The sequence below is a fragment of the Myodes glareolus genome, chromosome 7 (assembly GCF_982192425.1).
Source record: "Myodes glareolus chromosome 7, mMyoGla1.1, whole genome shotgun sequence".
In the NCBI taxonomy this organism is placed as follows: Eukaryota; Metazoa; Chordata; class Mammalia; order Rodentia; family Cricetidae; genus Myodes; species Myodes glareolus.
Genome location: NC_142032.1, coordinates 63,593,876 through 63,603,864, shown reverse-complemented (window position 1 = coordinate 63,603,864; position 9,989 = coordinate 63,593,876). Strand labels below are relative to the sequence as shown.

Sequence of the window (9,989 nt, the reverse complement as noted above, 5' to 3'; positions counted from 1 at the left end):
GAGCTCTATGAGAATAGAGCTGTTAGCATTCACTTCTGCATAGAAGGGAAAAGTCACAAGGCCCTCGGGAGACCCTTACAAGATTCTCTTCTGGGATTCCATTTAATATCTCTCATTCCCAAATGTTACAATCCATAAGAGGGAAAAAAAAACTGACTTGGGGCAGGACTTCTCATTAAGAGGTATAGCTGCCTCTGAATTATCCATGCTCTTGTAAATCACCTTACTAACTCATTTATTCACTAGGCTGGATTAGACAAATCTTTCTTTGTTGTCTCCATATCTATTCAGGGTGAATATACATTTAATTTGCATATTACCAGAAAAACAACAAAACAAATGGCAACCAAACCAGGACCCAGGAGAACCAAGGATGAATGGGGAGGATCTGCCCACTTATGCCCTCAGCAAACAAATGACCATTTTTAATTTGGGATGTTCCTGTAACACTGTGTTGTTCATGAACAATACAAACTACATACAGACTCAAATTACACTGGCTTTGCTTAAAGAATGAGGTGGGTTCTAAATTTAAGTAAGAGATGGCGATGTATCTTCCTTTTATTTCTAAGTCAGTGCTATGTGGGCCTATATGAAGGAATTAAACTACAGATAGATTCAGATCCTGTGAGAAGGTCCACATCAGTATCCTTCTGCCCAGGGGCAGAAGAGTGAGCAAGAGACGGGGAAAGCATTAACTAATGACTTACAGTATAGACCCTAAGCTAGTCAATAATTAAAATTGAACCAATATATCTCCAGGTTCAAAGAGTTCAGGGGCTTGGTCCTAACACCCATTCTCCCACCCAGGACATACTCAGATGAAGCAAACTATACAAAACAGCCTTTATTTCAAAGGGCCCCATATAGTGACCTGGTAAGTCTTCCATGTCAAGAAGGGTATCAGGTCCTGCTTGGTGGGCACTCTTGGTCTTTCTCCTCATGGACTCCTAGGGGCTTGGGACTGGCCTGTGGGAGGTAAAGGTCCAGGAATATTTCCCTGCTCATGCCATTCCCCCTTCCACCTTTCTGTGCACAAGCTACCATGGATTTACACCTTTGTCTTAGCTATGCCTCCTGCAGTATGAGTACTCTTTCCTACAGTCTATACTCTGGGAATGCCACTATCCTCCTTTCCCTTTGCTCTAGAATGTACCATCCTCTGTGAATTGTCTCCTTCATCTTGCATACTCTGAACTTGAGCAAGGATCTGTAGCCCATGCTTTTCCAGTTCTTCTTTCAGCCTGTTAAGGAAGAGTGAACAAAGAGAAGGGATGCAGGCAAACTGGGGAAGAATGAAAAGGCACATTGTAGAACAAGGGAAGCAGGTGTCATTCATCTTCGTGAGAGGAATGAGGACACAGGAGCTCCACGCCTACCTCTGTCATTTCTGTTGCAGCTGTAGGCACCTCTGCTGCAGCTGCTGGTGGTGCTGAGCTGCAGCCTCTAGGAGCTCCTCAGCTTTCTTGTTCTCCTCCTTGAATAGCTGCCTGGAAGTGGGGGGAAGATTCAGTGCTGGGTATTTCCTCTTCCTGCCCCACCCCGCATCTTACAATGCTGTAGCTGCCTCATGGCTTCAGAGGAAGAGCCCCTCGGTGAGGGTGGAAGGCCCCTCAGGCCCACACAGGGCATACAGCCGATGTTTCACATCCTCCAGCTTTACCTCCATCAGTTTCTCTGCAGAGAGAAAGAGTAATGAGCTGGTGAGGGTAGGCTGGAGCAGTTGACGGCTGCCCGTCTACCCAGGTCTCACCTTCCTTGAGCAGCTGCTCCTTGCTGCTGTCCAGAGCACATATCTCATTTGCCAGATGTTCAGGCTTCTGGGGGGTGACACAAAAAGAAGACCCATCCAGATCTCCCAGCTTCCTCGTGCTTCAGAGAAGCCTGTACAGATTTAGTCGTTTCCTTCCTAAGTTTCACTTCCTAGTTCCCTGCCCCTCAGTGCACAAGAACCATGGCATAACCTTGGTGGCACTGACTCTGTCATTCCCTCTTTGGACCTTCTAACCCCGAAAACAGGTTCAAGGGAAAGTATTTAAACCCTAAACTCTGCAAACCTACAATCCTCAGCCACTCTCTGGAGAGTGAGATACTAGTGTTTCTTCTCTCCTCTCCTCCATGGCCTCCTCACTGACCTTCTCTTCTGACATTAACCCATGTCCCTACTGGCGTCTGGGAACTCCCAGGTGAATGCTGACTGTTCCCTGCTGTCTCTCCCGTGTCTGGGAACTCCTGGAGTGAATGTTGATTGTTCCCTACTCTCTCCTGTATCTGGGAACCCCAGGTGAATGCTGACTGTTCCCTGCTGTCTCTCCCGTGTCTGGGAACTCCTGGAGTGAATGTTGACTATTCCCTGATGTCTCTCCTGAGTCTGGGAACTCACAGGTGAATATTATTGTTTGTTCCCTGGTGTCTCTCCTGTGGGACAGTCTCAAACGCATCCGTGGACATTGTCAATGGAAGACTCCATTGGTGTTATCCCAGCACTCCCAGAACACTGAATGGACACAGTAATATTGGTGATTATGAAAGACAAGCAGTGAGGACAGGACACCAAGCTCCTCAAGAGTGGTCACCAGGGGCTGGATGTATGGTGACAGAGCAGGACCAAAGTTTGCACAGGAACCAAGTGAGTAGGTGGCATAGCTCTGTATGACTCACATGAAATTCCAAGAGGTCCTTGTGCTGACTCATCAAAGCCTCCAGCTGTTCTTCAAATTCCAACCTAGGAGCCAATCACAGAGCCACAAAGGCCATAAACTACCACAGAGTTTGCCTGAGGCCTAAGCCTGTATAGCACTTAGGGACTTTGTTTATTACCACTATCCCACAGGGAATACATTTGCCCCCTTGATCATCCAGGGCATTCCTGTACCTAGAGCACATCTCCAGCCCAAGTCTCATCTTCTCAGCTCACCTCAGTTGTCTTAGTTTGTCCTTCTCCTTGTCGATCTGAGAGTTCAAGAAAGAAATTCTCTCTTTACACTCGTGTAGCATGCTGTGTTTCATGGGAAGGGAACCGACACTCAGTCATGTGTTTGAATGACTCCCCACAGGGCAGGCCGAGGACTTCTATCCTGTTCCTCTCTAGTCAGTGGACGGTGTGGGAGGTAACAGAGCACTCAGGAGCCCACTGCAGGCATGGCTTCTCACCTTTGCATCTCGTTCTCCTTCTCCTGGCACTGCAGCCGGAGAAACCATAGGGTCTCTGTAAGGACAACAGGGCCCTCTGAGTGCTTGCTGAGGCATTAGGTTTGCCAAATGGAACAAAACAGGTCATGTGAAGTCTATGGACACCCGATTGGACTTTGACATTTTCTGGATCTGGTAACAGCCATAGGAAGGGCACAGGTCAGAGGTCTTAAGGTTCTAGCTACTAGAGAGAGTAGGCTTAGAAAGGGCATCACAAAGCCTAGAGTGGGGACTATGGGAATACCTTGCTTTTTGTTCAAGATATCCTTCAGACATGCTTTCTCTTCAAGTACTAGAAAACATGATGAAGGTTCAGACATTAGGGACCAAACACAGAAATGTTAAGGACAGTCATATGAGAGGCAAGGTATATCTTTGACCCTAAGACAGATGCAGTTTCTTTGAGGTCAGTTCCCACCCCTATGGTACTCACACTCCTGTAAACACAATGGGCCCTAACATTCACAAGAGATGTCTGTGAGGACAGTGTGTGACATCCATTAGGACTGGGGAGAACCACATCAATCAAAAAGGGCCATGTGACCAGGTAAGACAAGATGACTAAAAGACTTCTCTAGTAATTCAGAGCCGGTGCTGTGAGGCAAGAACTTGTGTGATCTGTGGTAATCCTTGGAGGATCATCTCGGCAAAGGACTTGGGGCAGAAGTATCCTCAAAGGCATTTCCAGAACTCTCCTATTAGAAGCTGGGAATGCTAGAAGAATATGACCTTGGAGGAAGAGAAGAATCCTGGCTCTGGTGAGGCTATCAAGCGCCTGTGACACCGCACTGAGAGAAGTCTAATATATTCTGGGAACTTACAGTGACTCTCAGTTAACTTACATGAGTCCAGGTCCTTCTGCAGGGTATCCCAGACAGTCTGGGCCTCTCCAAGCTCCTCACTGGCTTTCCTTTTTGCTTTACCAAAGAGTAGAACAAACATTTGGTAAGCACAGCCTCAAACGATGACATTTCATATTTGTCTTCAAGAAAACCTAGAGGGGCCCAGATTTTACAAAACAAGAAACAAGGCTTTCTAAATGCTGGCCCTTCTTTCTGGACTCAGGGGGCAGCAAGGCCATTCACAGGTAAATGAAGGCTATGGCAATTACACACAGAAGGGGTCTTCACTTACGCTCTCATAAAAGAACTACAGATATTTAACAAGGACGCTGTATTTCCACATTTTACTGGACCTAGCTCAGAAAAACATGTACCTGGTCTTGGATAGCAGCCAAAACTGGGCTCACCTTGCTGAACCTCATTAATGCGGTTAATCAGGACCTCAATCTGGGGCTCTAGACTTCCCACTGCAGGGCAAAAAGGAAGCTCATTGTTGATAGAGTGTGATTGCCCAGGATCCTACAGCCTTCCCTTCATGCCTATCTGCTAGCATCTCATAGGCTCAGGGGCTACATTATAGTCTCAGACTTGGAGTGTGAGGGTCAAGGCAGTGGTAACTTCTGTAGAGAGAAACAAAGCTCAGGAAAAGGTCTACAGGTAAAGCTCAGGGTGCTTCTCAGTTTGAGAAAAGAAGGCCCTTGGGCTCTCTGGGTAGAGTGGAGGGTGCAAAGTGCAAAGGCCTGTCCTGAGGAGGAAATGAGAAGAAATAGGAAGAATATGGTAAACATGAGACAGAAGAGTTATAGGTAAAACCTCTGAATATAACAGTGTTGTGCAATCAAGGGAGACTTGGGACAAGGTTTCGGCAAAGCATTTTGCCTTTTATCCACTCATGCCTCCATAATTTTGAGTCATTTGGGGGCTCCATTTTTTGCTCAAAAACTAAAATTTAAGGGACCAGTGAGATGGTGCTGTGGGTAAAGACCACCAAGTCTGACAACCTGAGTTTGATCCCTCAGAAGGGAGACAGAACTGACTGCCTTAAGCTAGCTTCTGATTTTGACACATTCTTTGGCATTTTGTGTGTGTGTGTGTGTGTGTGTGTGTGAGAGAGAGAGAGAGAGAGAGTATGAACCATTGCATGCATGCACACACACAATGTTTCTTAAAAACTAAAATTTAAGTTCAAAAGCATCTATTTTATTTTGTGCATATTTGCTTGCATATATGTATGTGCACCACATGTGTACCTGGTGCCTGCAGAGACCAGAAGATGGCATCAGATCTCCTAGAATTGGCCTTACTAAAACTTGTGAGACATCATATGAGAGTCTTCTGCATAAGCAGTTGGTGCTCTAACTGCTGACCTATCTCAATATACACATCCCCAAATTTAAGTCTTAAAGAAAGTTAATATGAATAAAATAATTTATTTTTGTGAATTGTAGTGCTTGGAGTTGAATCTACATCTGCTTGACTTCAAACCTCAGGGTAAGTCTCACAGGCAAAAGAGACACATGACCTTTCTGCAACTTCTTCACCATTTCCATTAAGCCTTCAATTTTCTGTGTGGTCACACGCTGCCCTGTGGAGATACAACCAAGCATTTCAAACTCGGTGGTATAAATAGCCAGGAGACGGGTCCAAGACCTAGGCTGATACTGAGATTAGCTGAGGACAGATCTCTAACCAGAACAGTGTTACTGATCCTTGTCCCAAAAATGGACAAAAATGTGAGCTGGGCCCCTCCACGAATAGCCTTTCCTACCTGATGCAATAGCATCCAGCATATTCGCTCACAAAACTCACGGTGAGGGCAGCACTATATTTAGTTCCCTTGTGCTGCTGATGTTGTCAAAGCTGGGTCAAGTTCCGATTCATGTATGAGACTGGGTGTGATGGCACAGACCTGTAATCTTAGAGGGAGTGGCAGGAACATCAACAGTTCAAGTCCAGCCCAGCCTTTTTCACAAGGTCAAGTTCACCTTGAGCAAAGGGCTAAGGGTGTGACTAAGGGTGCCTGCTTAGCATATTCAAGGCCCTGAATTTAGTCACCCCTGGGGCAAGAGGATGTTGCTATAAAACTGGAAAGTAACTGAAAAATCACTGCAGTGGGCTGGTAGCATTATCAGTTAGGAAGTTCTAAGAAGTATTATGCAAAAGCACACTGACTATAAGCAAAATGTATTATAGTAAGGGATCTGGTTAAAGTATACATTCACATAGCTTTTCTATAGACAATTGATAGTGATTATAAAGTTTCCACACAAAGTAACATTTTGTAGTCATTTTTTAGTTTTTTGTTTGTTTGTTTCTTTTTTTTTCTTAAAAAACAGGATTTCACTATGTAACCACCATGGTTATCCTGGAATTCGCTTTGTAGATCAGGCTAGACTTGAACTCAGAGATCCACCTGCCTCTGCCTCCCAAGCACTAGGATTAAAGGTGTGCCACTACTGCCCAGCAATGTTTACAGTCAATATATGCATCTATTTTTAATTCTCTGGTGAATTAGATGTAGGAAATCACTACTTTTGTCGTTAGATCACAATAAAGGAAGAAGACATTATGAGTCACCTAATTTTAAAAACAAAAATGCCACCTATTAAGAACTCTTGTAAAACCGATGCTAATATTTATTAACCAAGGTTCAAGTTCTAAAAAACAATTCAGGGCTAGAGACCCACAGTAAACAGCACTTAAGCATGCATGTGAGACCATCCAGACTGGGAAACTATGGAGAGAATTATTTTAACCTCAAAGGGAAAGGGGGTAGAAAGGAAGACACCTAAGGAATAATAGAGTCTTAAGAGACACATCAAAATAAATTTAAAAAAATTTAAAAAGAGGCACATCAGTTTAATCTCAAAAAATTAGTCTGAAAGTAGATTTTGATCCAAATAAATGCATTGTAAAAAATGCTAAAACAATTAGCAAATTTTTTAAATCAATAGATATTTGCTGAGATAAAGGAATTGCTGGCGTTATTCTTTAGCTGTAGTGAGAGTGTTATTTTTCTGGGGCACTTGTCTCTAGATATATACATGGGGTATTTATGGATGCCACTGCTGTCTGGAGTGCTCTGTCATGAAACAGGGGACTGGGGAAAGGGGGAGGGGGAAAGTGACGAACAAGTCATAAGCGTAAAAGCTGGAGGGTTGACTCACGGAGTTAGCCCACCTTGCTCTGTGCTTTTGTATAAGCTGAGTTCATCTCAATAATAATATGTTTTATCGCCCCAATACATAGACACTAAATCGCTCTGCAGAAGTTTGGAGAACAGAAGTTTTGCTCAGAGGCGATCAGGACACCCACGTTAGGCACGCCGGGATGGCGTCAAGTTCTGGAAGCACTGGGCGACTCCAGCTTGGGTAGGGCCACAGGGCCCCCGGGGCCAGCCTGCTCTGGTGACAGGAAGACCCCACACTAGGCCTGGCATCGCAGGGGGGCAGCGGGCTGTCTCTGAGGCGACAGTCGCCTCGTCAGCACCTCCGCCCCGGGTTCGCGCCCGCCCATATCCTCAGGCCTCAACAGGAGCTCGCCCGGCCAACCCAGGCACCCTTCAGCCACTACCTCCAGTCCCCTCAGGCCCGAGGAGCGGCTCTGCTGATCACTCGGGCTCCACACCCAACGGCTGCGGTCTGGTGGCCATCCCGTTCCGCTTCCCTCAGCTGCCAAAGCCACCTTGACGCTGTTTCCCACTGCGCCTGCGCGGTGCGCTGCTTGATTTAGCTCTGGGCCACAATGTGGCCAGTTGCCACGCATGCGCAGAAGGAACTTTTTGACCACCGCCCCGCCCTCCCCCAAGGCAAAGCACTAATCCCATTTGAAGTGAAAATCTCCGAGTCAGTGATTGGCCAGTTTCGGAGGCAAGTGTCTGAACAAGGATGAAGGCCTATTCCTCTACAAGGGTTAAGATTATGGTTGTTAGGGAGAGAATTGGTTAGCGTTAGAATGGAAATTTTCTACCCTCGGACAGTACTGTTATACTGAGCAGACCCATGACGCCTACTGAAAGAACTAAAGGAACTGCAGTGGACATGGTAAGCTGCGCAGTTTCCAGTGCCCAAGACACCTTTCCCCACTACTTCAAAAAAGCCTGACGTCTCCCCCTGTGCTATGCCTAAGCCATCTCCCGAGACAGCCCAGGTCTGAGCACTTCTGGTTATGACCACACCCACCTGGGGGAACTACTCTCACCTCGCTTGTCTGAGTCTCTGTGACTCAGATACAGATCTACTTAGACCAGAATAACCCAATAGTACATGTTTGGTAGTTTGCTAGGCCCCATCTCAGCCTGAAGTCTCAGATACCTGCCCTGGAACCATTAGGTTCTCAGAGTTCTTAATGGGGGGAAATTTGCTGAACTCCTCCCCTGACAGATGCTATGTAAGGTTCCCTGGATCCCACTTAGTAGCAACTCGTGAGAATGAATGCCAGGTTCTTAGATTGTAAAGATGCTTTTATGTACCTGGTGTTAATAAATAACCGGGCATGAGGTAGCCATAGGGAAATAAATAGTACAATATATTAAAAATGATGTACTCTGTGTTTTATTGAGGACCAAGACTAAAATTATATGTGTGTATGTGTGTAGATATATGTATATATGTTACCTGTTGATTTTTTTTATGATAGCCATGTTTTTTTTTCATGATCAGAAATATGAGAACGTGCATGGTGAGAATGGGCATGGTGGCACCCCTTAATCCTAGCACTCAAGAGGTAGAGGGAGGCAGATCTCTGTGAATTTGAGGGCATCCCTGTCTAATTCCTGACTTCAGTGGGATGGCTTCAAGCTTGTCTTTATTTAGGATGATGTTGGCTGAGTTTCTCATTTATAGCTTTCATTATGTTAAGGTATGTTCCCTCTAGCTCTACATTCTCTAGGACTTTTATCATAAATATATTTTGGATTTTGTCAAAGGTTTTTTCGGCATCTATTGAGATGTTCATGTCATTTTTTTCTTTAAGTCCATTTATATGGTCTATTACATTTATTGACTAGTGTATCTTGCATAGCTATGCATTTCAGGGATAAAGCCAACTTGCTCATAGTGTATAACGTTTTTGATGTGTTTCGGTATTTGCAATGTCTTTAGTAAGGATTTTTGAGTCTACATTCATCAGGGATGTTGACCTGTAGTTTTCTTCTTTGTGGAGGCCCAAAGATATGAACCTCTTTTCACGTTGACCAAAGGTCAGAAAGTTGGAACTTACCTCTAGTTCCTTCAAGGTTATTCTGTTTGTACCTGAAAGGTCCCACCTAGGTAGACCAGAGAGTTCTGTTCTCTCAAGGTTATTGTCAACAGGTGTGGCTCGTAACCAGACCTTGTACTCCAGGACAAAAGTCTAAGGAGCCAACCAAGTTCCAGTTCCCTTAAGGAGATAACTTTGAATTCCACCCAGGGAGTGGTTTGCCTGCAGAATGTTTTGGTCTAGGGTGTGTGTGTGACTTGCTTTGTTCTAGCAACAGTTTGTTTTGTTTTGTTTTATGTGTGTGTGTGTGTGTGTGTGTGTGTGTGTGTGTACACATAGCCTGAGACTTTCAACTGGTCTGTTCATTTCCTTGTATTATGTTAATGCATTCTTTTGTCTTACTCCTACCTTTTGGGGTCAGGAGTATTTTAAGCAGTTGGAAATTAAATACGGGCAAATTCAGTACTCACTGGAATTACCTCCTGATAATCCTATATGTCTCTCCGTTTTATTATTTTCATTCACTTCTTCATATTCTTTACTAATATTTTCTAAATCCCCACGCCTCTGCCCTGGCAAGAGGTATTTTTGTCGAGGCTGGTTCCCGGCGCTCCTTTTCTTGTCCCTTTTCCTGGTTTGGGTAGTAAAGTGACCCTAGCTCTGTGGAGGGAATTTGGGAGTCCTCCTTTTGTTTCTGTTTTTTTAAGAGTTAAAGAAAGATTGGAGGTAGATCTTCACTGAAAGAATGCTACTGTG

The 9,989-nt window shown here is 44.9% G+C and overlaps 1 pseudogene across 1 annotated transcript; it reads right to left on the bottom strand.

The window, feature by feature from the left end:
• Positions 1-832: 832 nt before the first annotated feature.
• Positions 833-7,728, bottom strand: LOC148121440 (synaptonemal complex central element protein 1-like; annotated as a pseudogene). Its single transcript, XR_015738268.1, has 11 exons — positions 7,608-7,728; positions 4,035-5,619; positions 3,437-3,484; positions 3,157-3,208; positions 2,918-3,010; positions 2,662-2,725; positions 1,754-1,820; positions 1,554-1,677; positions 1,380-1,490; positions 1,157-1,244; positions 833-969 (listed from the first exon to the last, which is right to left on the bottom strand). The product of XR_015738268.1 is annotated as a synaptonemal complex central element protein 1-like (transcript).
• Between the last annotated feature and the right edge of the window lie 2,261 nt (positions 7,729-9,989).